This window comes from Dendronephthya gigantea, unplaced genomic scaffold (genome assembly GCF_004324835.1).
Source record: "Dendronephthya gigantea isolate DGI-Jeju-01 unplaced genomic scaffold, DenGig_1.0 000476F, whole genome shotgun sequence".
NCBI classification, from domain to species: domain Eukaryota; kingdom Metazoa; phylum Cnidaria; class Anthozoa; order Malacalcyonacea; family Nephtheidae; genus Dendronephthya; species Dendronephthya gigantea.
Genome location: NW_021163486.1, coordinates 2,512 through 13,423, shown reverse-complemented (window position 1 = coordinate 13,423; position 10,912 = coordinate 2,512). Strand labels below are relative to the sequence as shown.

Below are 10,912 nucleotides of genomic sequence, written 5' to 3'. Positions count from 1 at the left end.
AGGCTGGCAAAGAAGATATATACTGGAGTGAAATCCATGAATGTTATGTGTGTGAAAAGAGATATATAACGTTAATGTTAGGAGCAAAACCTACGCACAAAAGCTTCTGTAATGCGCCCGATTGCTTTGGTTCATTGTCATTTTCTAATAAAATTCAAGAATCAGTACAAAAGACGCTATCGAACAAATTCGTTAAATAACTCAAATATCTAAACTGGGATTTTTCATCAACCCTTTAATTAATTAAAGTAAATTTGATGCACAATAACTTCTTAGTTACACCATTCCAGTTTTATTTTCCATTTTAATCCAGGCTGAAAGGAAAAAGTTTGTGTTAAAATATTGCGGAAAGAACTAATGAAACATACCTTAAAACAAAACATTATTAAAAGGGACGTTACTCACCAACAGCAAAGTTGTAGAAAGCCTGGACAAAGTATGCCACACCCAATATAGCCTGGGTCACAAAGGTTACCTCGATCGGTACAATAACCACCGAAGTCATCACAAGGATATTGATCCGCTTTATCTGCGTGATTAAAACATTAATCGTCATGAAAATGGGCTGACGAAAAGTGTGAAAGATATCTTTAGTTCAACCTCTGCTAGGGAAATTTTTTTATCCCACCACAAAAAAATCTTACGCATACTCTAACCCTGATATTTGCCTCCCCCTGCTGATACGCCTACGTTATGACCCCTCCCTCATAGTTAAAAAAAATACCTTCTACAAATTGACGGCCATCAACGTCAGAAAATGCCACGAAAAGTATCAAAAACAGACAAACATTCAGACGGAAATCCATTTTGTGAAGAGAATATATCTAGAAAATAACAATTAAGGCTTGGATAAATAACGTCAATAAATTTAATGAGAACGGATTGATTTGAATATACGTCATTCAAATGCTCATCTATTTATTTTAGCCTAACATTTATGACTGCAGCCCCTCTTTGTGAAAATAGAGAAATACAAGGGAGGTTTTGGCTTTCCTGAAATCTGGCTGTAAGATTTTACCTGCTCGACGCTAATTTCGAAATCGTAGACAGTGACTCGCATCGTTGATGGTCAGTCGCATAATTTAAATCGACACCAGGTTGCTAGAACACTGCCGATTTAATTGACCGACATATATAATATAATGTTAAACTAGCGGGCTTTTTATCCATGGATTGCCGGCCAGTGTTCAAAGGTATGGTTCTTGTGCTTGATATATGTGTTCGAATACTGCCTGCATGTAACCACTTTGTTTTTTTTTTTTTTGTATTTGCAAAGTTCCGATTTGAACAAGTGAAACTACCTTTTGGTTACTTATTTGAGTTATTTGGGGGTTAGGTTTAAATTTTTCTGTGTATACTGGTCGTTAATAACAGTGTGAGCCCGTGTTCAAGCAACTTGATTGACATCGAGTTAAATGATGCGACTGACCATCAACGAAGCGATTGACTGTCTACGGTTTCAAAATTTGCTGCGTCGACCGCCCGATCTTCTAGAAACTCAATGTTGAACACTGTTACGATTAAGGCAGATTGCCTAAAATTTGACCCTCCTTTGAATATCGCCCTTTATTAACAGAATAGCGTATTATATATTCAATACTAATGTGATAAAACCTATGGTCTTCGACATTACCAGAAATTTGCGACATGATAATTTGCATTTATACTAATTTGCATTTAACTTTCAGCATAATGGCCTTCAACTTTTACTATTAAATACATATAGTAAATATACAAAACCTTAAAATGTCGTTGCCCTAGACCTTGCCCACTGTTTGCCGACCTCTGGGTCAATAGAACAGCCGTTTCCCAACGTTTTAATGATCGAATTACTTACCTTAGGTATTTCTACGTTCGGCCAACTGATTGTGAACAAATGTGTATATAGCCTTCGTATTGTTCAAGTTCCTGATAAGACTGATAATATTTTTTAAAGTGATTGCAGTGAAAATCCGAGCCGTACAGAAAAGTTTATACACAAATACGAAAGACAATATCTTTAACAACTTTTTTTGGTATATTACACGTCAATTCATCAACTACCTGAATCGAAATATTCGAATCAATGTGAGCGATTTTATAACTTCGTTGACAGAACACGGACAAAACTTTGAGGTCTTTGAGCGATATATTTTTAAATTTGGCAGATTACAGAAATGCCCAAGCAAAAAAAATCGGCCACCAAAACGTTTCTAAACAGCTGCTCGACCGATCTAGAGGTCGGCAAACAGTAGGCAAGGTCTAGGTCAACGGCATTTTTAAGTTTTGTATATTTACTATATATATTTTATAGTAAATGTTGAAGGCCATTATGCTGAAAGTTAAATGCAAATTAGTATACATGCAAATTATCATGTCGCAAATTTCTGGTAATGAAGTATAGAGAGAAATTTCAAGTAATTAGTTACTTTTCGTGTATAATCATTCACTCACTCGTGCATATGGAATTCAAAATTTTGCATAGACGGTCATCAGATCAGATCACCAAGTAGGAAACTGTGAATCAAATTGAACCTAACTATTCAAACTTACAATGAAGCTTACCTCAGTTCGCAGTCTGCCAACAGTAAAGATTTCAAAACTTCTCAGAGAAACTTTAGTTCGCCAATGACTTAGTGCTGTATGGACCTGAGTATATATGCTATTCGTTAATCAAAAGATGACAAAAATCGTGCAGTTTGACATTTCCGAAAAGGTTATAGCTATAAGTATTTTCATCGCTGTGTTGGATATTAGTGTCTCGACTGTAAATTAACAATATCGATCTCTAACGTCCTTTCCGATGGTGGCCTTACTGATAGCTATTAACGATTTGTCTGAGTAATATGAGTAACCCTATAGTCCGGCCATGGTAAAAACATGCCTAACGGTTTAGGGGTCTAAATTTCGTGTCGAATTATACACACTTCAAATTAAAGCTAGCACACACAAAAAACAGGTGTGTAGAATTACACACCAAGGTGTGTTTGACTACACACCAAGGTGTGCTCAATTGCACGCCATGGTGTGTAATTTCTGCACACCTTTCTACGCGCTTTTAGAAAACACACCTTGGTGTGTATGGAAACACACCTTTGTGTGTACGCAAACACACCTTCGTGTGTTCGAAAACACACCTTCGTGTGTTAGCGAAAACACCTCCTTTTGCACACCTTTTCTTTTACTCATTAAGGTGTTTTAAGTAACACACGTTTTCACTGAAAACACACCTTGGTGTGTTTGACAGCACACCTTGACCCATCCAAGAAACACATCTTTTGGCGTGTTATAAAACACACCTTTAAATTATTAACAATATGCTTGATTGGCCTTATTTATTATACTTATAGTATTTTAGTGCGTCGATAAAAGCGTCAGCCTTACGAGGAATTACACAAGTCACAGGAAATTTCACGCTTTCCATCGCATTTAAATTTAACTTTTTGCTTTAATTAAATTCCTGTTATCTTTGGCCTGCGTTTCAGCTTTGATTAGTATTAAAAACTCCAAACATTGCATAAGACATAAATTTAAGGAGATTTACAGATCGTTGTGGTTTACTTAAGTAAGAATGATTAACGTGGGTTGTTTTTGAATATCGATCTGCCATACAGACTTGTATATACAGGTCAGTGATCTAATACGTCATACGTTTTTAACCAATAAGAATGTCGCGAGGTGTGAAACCCACGCGCACGAAATACAAATTACAAACCACTGTTTAGTGTTTACATTTCCTTCTCTACTGTGACAACTGTGCTTCGAGTCTGTTACAAGTTTAAATTATGTTTATTGTGAAGGCGATTTTAAGATTTTTTTGGAGATGAACACACGAGAGCTTATGATGTTGTATAAAGAAGAAATTATAAGAGGGTAAGTTGTATTGCTGTGCTTTTCAAATCGTTTGTGTCAAACATTTGTATCAATTTCAATATGGCCAACGAGTGTAATCAATATGGTTGTCTCTATCTATTTGTAGCGAATAAATTGATGGTTCCGTTACAAACGATGCAAAGAAATTCAAGACTTCGAAGGTCCCGAATAGCTTGAAAGTGAAAAGTCTGCTTCATTCTAATAATTCAGAGACCACCGAAGCGCATGGCGACGCGAACAGATTCGACATCACAAGAGAGACTTGGTGAGTGTTACGTTTTATCTTTCAAAATTGAATTGTTCTAGGTGCTTTTAGAAGGAGATTTACACGTATATCGGTGTATACATAAGGCTGTTTATGCCATAGTTTATGCTTGGTATAAAGAAAGCATATAATTCGCTAGGTGTAATCTTGATGAATTGTTTTGTGTCTTAATTTATGTTTAATATTTTGTATTCCTTTTGGGGGTTAGTAACATTCCAAAGGACCAATTTTTGTCCTCACTATACTGCATTTGCTTTCTAAATGTTGTAAATATTAGATAGTTGATTTGACTTGAGTGTTCCAGAATGGTTTATGATTTTTAATACTATAGACTTGACTACTTATCCTGAAAGATAGCTATATATACATATTTAAATAAATCTTTCCCATTTTAAAGAAACTATAGGAAATGTGCCTAGACCCCAATTTTTCAAATTTCAACAGAAGGTTATAATTCATGTAATTATACCTGCCTATACCTGACAATACATCCTAAATTCTTTTACCAAAAATAAATCATAACTCATAAATTGGGTATCATTTAGCATGTTCCATTAATTAACAGATGCTTGTGCACATCTTAAATTGGAAAATTCTAAATACCAGATCCTCTTATGCATTTATTTTATATTTTCAGGTGACCTTTGTTGATTATGAAGATCATGAATTAAGGCGATGATGTTATTGCAACAGTTGAGCAGGCACCATACACTCCAACAAACAAGAACAAGGGTGACCAACAAGACAAGAAAACACCACCAAGTGTCAAGTCGAGACGACATCAAGTCAATAAACTGTTTATAGAGTAAGACATTATTTTAAAATAAACTGCATGCTTCAAGATATTTATATAATTCATTACTGTGACTTCATGTTAATTCTTAATAGTATTGGAACTTAAAATATATTTATAAATTAATATTGTGTTTGTGTGTTTTCTAGCCCTGTTTATATGTTACTTTTAGGAAAGGTGTGCAACTTTTTACTTAAACAATTTGTGTGTTCTCCAGCACAGCTTTAGCTGTGTAATGAAACACACCATGGTGTGTATGAAAACACACCTTCTTTGAAAACACACCTTAGAACGTGTTAAAATTTGGACAAGCCAAAAACACATCTTTTGGTGTGTTTTTTGACACACCTTTTAGTGTGTTCTACACACCTTTTGGTGTGCACAAAAACACACCTTGCTTTGTGTTAACACACCTTTGAAGATGCTTTTTGCACACCTTATGGTGTGTTAAGCACACCTTTAGGTGTGTTTCAAAACCCACCTTTAGGTGTGTTAAAATTTGGACAAGAAAGGTGTGTAAATTTAACACACCTTTTTTTAGTGTGCAAAGGGTGATGGAAAAATTAGTCAACTATAGGTCTTCCGGCAGGAATCGAACCTACGCTTTTGCTATAACGGTGCAATGCTCTTGCCACTGAGCTACAGAGGCAGCTGACAAGAGCAAGCGTGGTTAATGTGTATATGATGGTAATGCCAGAAATTGGTGAGGGTAAATTAATCAATTAAGATTTTTGGCACTTCGCTCGATGCAGGTAAAAACTAGAAGTTTAAGGGTCTTAATTTCGAGTAGAATTATACACACTTACATGTTACTCCTTTGAGTGATGGCTCCATTAAAATGACGTCATGCATAATAGCTTGTCATCTAGATGCATCAATGCCTAAGTAAAAAGAGCAAGTGGTGTGTATGTTGGTATGGCTGACAAAAAATATTACCGTATGCATACAAATTTTTAGGATGTATTTCATGCATGTTTGTCTGAGAACAGGACCTTAATGTGACATTTTCGAGTTGTGAGTAGGTATAATTTTGGCCATAATGCAAGGCCAGTGGTTTAGATATGTTCAAGTGTTGATCTGAACGTTCTCGTGTATTACATGTATTTCCGACAATGAATAGCAATTGCACTGCATGTTAACTAAATATGCTATAAAAACGTCGTAGAATCACAATGATTTTACCTATTCGATTGTGTTTTTCCGTATTCTCTTTATTTTTTACTCAAAGTACTTTTGTTTAGGTGTTGGATCAGTGTGTCTCGGCCTTAAGAAATGACAGCAAGTAAAAAGCTTTCTTCGTTTCAGTTTAAAGATTTTTTGTGCACAATACTGCATAATGTAACCTGCGAGCATGCCTAGTATTTGGTTCCTATCCAAGTGTGGACACTTGCCTGAGTATAATGACTTCACTATTAATTAGCTTTTTGAATGAGTGCCTAGTTTCTCTACGACGATTGTGTTTGTCTAAGAGTTCGCGAAGGGGAAAAATTACTTACAGAAACTTTACTTCGCTGCAACAGGCGCAAAACCGTCTAATTTGTATACTTATATATATTGCGCAGTATACATATTCTATACCTATACAGTTATTTGATTTTCATCAAAGCTACTCAAAAATTAGTGTATATATAAAATACATTTTAATCAAACTAAATGTTTCACTGATCAAAGCTTCCTCATGTACAGAGGAAAACTATAACGGGCGAGAATGCATGGTCCTGATAATATATTTGCCACTTAAATGTCGGTGAGAAAAAAAAGCAAAGAGGCCAAAAGCGATCGCTATATGCGTGAATCTGTAAAATATAATTATTATGCACTCCTGCTGCTAAAATGTCGAATTTTTTTAATTTGACGATGCATCATACTTACTGAGTTTATACGAGATTCTAGCTAATTCAAAGACAACAAAAGTGATTCATTCATTGCCCATTCCTTTCTTACGGAGAACATTTACTTCATGAAAATAACAAAAATATCCAAACACAGTTGAGGGGAAAGAGTATACGTCCATATCTTATATAAATAGAAATAAACACAAAATTTTCCTTTTTACCTTTATCGTCCATATACTATGATTAAATGGCTAGCACTGGCTTTATCTCTTACTTGACTGCGGTCGCTATATCTTTCAATACCCGCGTGTATAGATACACAAGTCTTTCAGGTACACATGTCCTTAACATTTCCGACAATGTCGCTTCATTGTACACTAGAGAGCTGCATATCGAGAGAGCAGCCAATTTTCATAGCTATGCAATATTTTGCCAGTAATAATAATACGCAGTATTTCTACGCACCGAATAACATTTCATTTCAATTTAGACGTCTGTTCATCAATTATATGAAAATTAATAATTTTATTAAGCTTGTTGACGGAATTTGAGATAGAAATCGAAATTTTTTCGATTTTTATACAATCATTAAAATTAATATTGATCCTGTTATCACCGGCGACGGCTCGATGACCAGAAAATCCCAATCATCACGCAAAAGCCATCTAATCTCATAAACTATAGTTGTAATTGACACGAAACAGCAAGGGCATTGGGTAAACCTCTTGGCTCTTCCCCCTGCACAACTATCAAAAGGTACAAACAATAGGAATCACCAATCACGTGGACAGGGATTATCGACCACGTGGACTGGGTACATGTAAGATATTCGCATGAATGTCGATCATGTGAATAGGGATCGGTTGTAAATTAACAATAATAATCAGTGACGTTCCTTCCGTTGGCGGCCATAGCTATTAACGATTTGTCTTTAACCCTAAGTCTGCCGGTATAAAAAAACATGCCGGCTATAGATCTTAAAGTATATACTGCTTATAGCATGCTAAGATGTTTTTCTTCTGAATAACGATTAACATATAAAGTGATGATTAAGGTGCTTTTAGTTTAATAATTAATCTACGCTAGGTTACCATCATAATTGCACACCCATGCAATATACTGACGTCATGATATCACTATTGGTTTTCAACATGTGATATAAATGCTTCCTTGCCTAACTGATTTCACCCACATACACACACAGGAACATTGATAGTCTATGCCACATGAAAATAATTTTGCAAATCTTCACTGAAGGAAAATAAGTGGACAGAATACTTATTTGAAAGTAGCAATATTGGTAAAGTAAATTGTGTATCCCCAGTGATGTATGCAAATAATTTTTATTATGTATTTTGTGTTTGTCTGAGAAAAGTAACCGCATGGAAACATTTTTGAGTTGTGATTAGGTATAATTGTGGCCATAATGCAAGGCCAGTGGTTAAAATGCGTTCAAGTTTTTATATGAACGTTCTCGGCATGTATTATCATATATTTCCGGCAATGAATGTAGCTATAATGATTGTACTTATAATGATTATAATTAAATCTACTGTATAACACAAAAACGTCCTAGAAGTGCGACAATCATACCTGTTCAATACAGGGCGGTACAAACGGGGGAAAATGCAACTTACAATTTTTAGAAGTTGTATGTAACATCTTGTTTATAAAAAACACTGTCCCTCATCCAAGAAAAATCAGTGCTCTCCCCCAGCTCAAAAATTCTGCGTACGGCCTTGCTATTCTATTGTGCTTTTTCCTATTTTTATTGTTTTTATTATTTGGTGTTAAATATCAGACAGTGTCTTGGGCCTACTGGTTAAGCATAGCATATCCTAAGACCATCAAGTCCGAATTTCTCAAGATGCTACTTACATATTACTATCATTTTCGAATGAGATACACAAGTCACACATGCGCTTATTTTTACGCGAAGTAAAATAGCGCTTGTCCCGCAAACTAAAAGCGGAATTAACGAACCGTAGCATAAGCATATTGACTGGCTGTTCGATAATTTATTCGGAATTTCCGAAGGCACACGAAGTGTCTAAGTGAAAACACTGGAACGCGTTCATTTCGAAACGCGTTCAGAATGCGTTGGTCGCATTACGTTACTTCTGATCAGTACTGTACCTTATCTAGAATTGGAGAAGTGAAATGGGCAAAATTTGAGTCTTTTTTTAACCACATCATTTTTAATCACAGTGACATTTTGAAACCTCGTGTTTGGTTAACTAAGGGCAATGTTAAGTTTATGTTGAAAACACAAGACAGGGTAAAGTATTTCTAACCACCAGTAACAACATATATGTCTATAGGTTCTGTTGCATATGAAAAATTGGTGTAAGCACTTACTAAGAAAAGGCTAGTAAAGGCTGTTAAACAAGCATCATCTGTGGCCCAAACCAGCTGCTTGGAAGGATACCACTCAGTTGCTAATCAGTTTGCCCAAAAATGACCCATTACTCATACACTGGAATGCTTTGCAGGTAGATTACATATAGCAAATTGCTAACAGAAGAAATTTTGGAGTGAAGCAAGACTTTGTAAGTCATAAAAATTTACTTACTCGAATAAGATTAATGCAACGAAGATGTCACCAGATGTATTGTCAGCTCATTTGTAGTGCGATGTGGCTGTTCCTAATTAAGTTCCTTTCCTTAGACACTTCTTTAGCATATATTGAGCAAATTTATGAAACCATGACAAGTACTCCAAGAAAAGAACTGCATGTTCTGTCCATGTCATGAACTGTCCACCTACATGCTCAGGTAAAATTAGTTGCATTTTTTTAATCATTCAGTAAATAAAATAATTCAAAAATTCTTTTTAGATCAAGAACTGCAGGCTTTGTTGAGCAAAAAGTCTAAAGGACAGGCTGCAAGAAAACCACCAACATGCAAGACTTGTGGAAACCCAATGAAAGGTCACAAGAAGGTGGATTGTCGTGTAAATAGTTTGGACTATTTTGTAAATATTTTGACCACAGTTTTAATCATACAGTCACCATTTCATTTCACACAGCGTCTTTTCATCCTATGTGAAGACTGCATTCACCTCCCTTACCCTATTTATAATTATGTCCTCGTCATCTTCAAAGCCAGTGTAGTCGCGGTCATCTGTGTTGGGAAATGTCGAGCGTATCCTTTTGTAGCAGCAACACGGTAGTTGGATGTGTCGTGAGCTGCCAGTGAAATCCCACACCAAACGCACCAGTTGCCTGTATGACACCGCTCGTAAGAACCTGCAAAGATATACATATATAAATTGTCAGCAAATATTTACAGGACAAAAGTGTGGTTTACATTTAACGTTTAAAACTTACTCCGCTCTTGTCTTTTGACCTTCTCGAAACACAGAACTATAATTCCTGTGCCCTTTTGCCTTTAATCCCAACGACGCAATTTCCAAAACCCATGCATTTAGACACACGTCGTTAAAACCCGGGTGATCAACAATGAATTTTTGATGGCCTTCGTTTTCATGTTCATACAACTTATCCCTGCACTGACTTATTTCCATAAAAAAGCGACACTCTTCAGGATTCACAATCATGTCGAGGGAACAATTGCCACATTCGCACCTTGCAAACAAGAAAAGGCTTAAATAATGTTTGTTCTGCTGTATATAATTATAACAATTATACATACACTTACCAAGAAGTGACGTCCACTTGTGCTTCAAAACGTATTCGCGTATACGAGCTATTTTTACATGGGTAAAATCATGTCCAAAAAAATTTACACTTTTTGATGACAGATTTTCGTCACAGTGGCACTTTAAAAAAATGAAATAGATTTAGTAAAAGGCATGCCAAAAAGTTATCTATCTTATGTTTTTCCTTTGTAGTTGTGCCAGTGCGTTATGCCAGAAAAAACATTTGTAAAATTAAATTATGTGATGAAGTAAATGCGTCAGAGTGCGGTTTCCGAACCGGGACTATAAGTACATATAATGGCCGAACTATTAATTTCGGTAGCTATAAAGTATTGATTGTTGAGTATGGCGTTGTTAAAATCGTTGTAAAATATTAATTGAAAAACCAACGTGTTAGTTGTGAATCAGCGTGTGCAGACAAATTCGCTGAACGAATACAATGAATTCTGCGACAACAATGTGTTGTTTTATTTTTTACTTACATTCTCCTCTTTCACAAATACCATA

At 35.6% G+C, this 10,912-nt stretch overlaps 2 long non-coding RNA genes across 2 annotated transcripts; one reads left to right on the top strand and one right to left on the bottom strand.

Moving 5' to 3' along the window:
- Positions 1–256: 256 nt before the first annotated feature.
- Positions 257–2,631, bottom strand: LOC114543538. Its single transcript, XR_003690090.1, has 4 exons — positions 2,545–2,631; positions 725–824; positions 406–529; positions 257–314 (listed from the first exon to the last, which is right to left on the bottom strand). It is a non-coding gene; the product is annotated as an uncharacterized LOC114543538 (long non-coding RNA).
- A 1,017-nt stretch (positions 2,632–3,648) lies between these two features.
- Positions 3,649–5,294, top strand: LOC114543537. Its single transcript, XR_003690089.1, has 3 exons — positions 3,649–3,852; positions 3,959–4,117; positions 4,755–5,294. It is a non-coding gene; the product is annotated as an uncharacterized LOC114543537 (long non-coding RNA).
- The last annotated feature ends 5,618 nt before the right edge of the window (positions 5,295–10,912 follow it).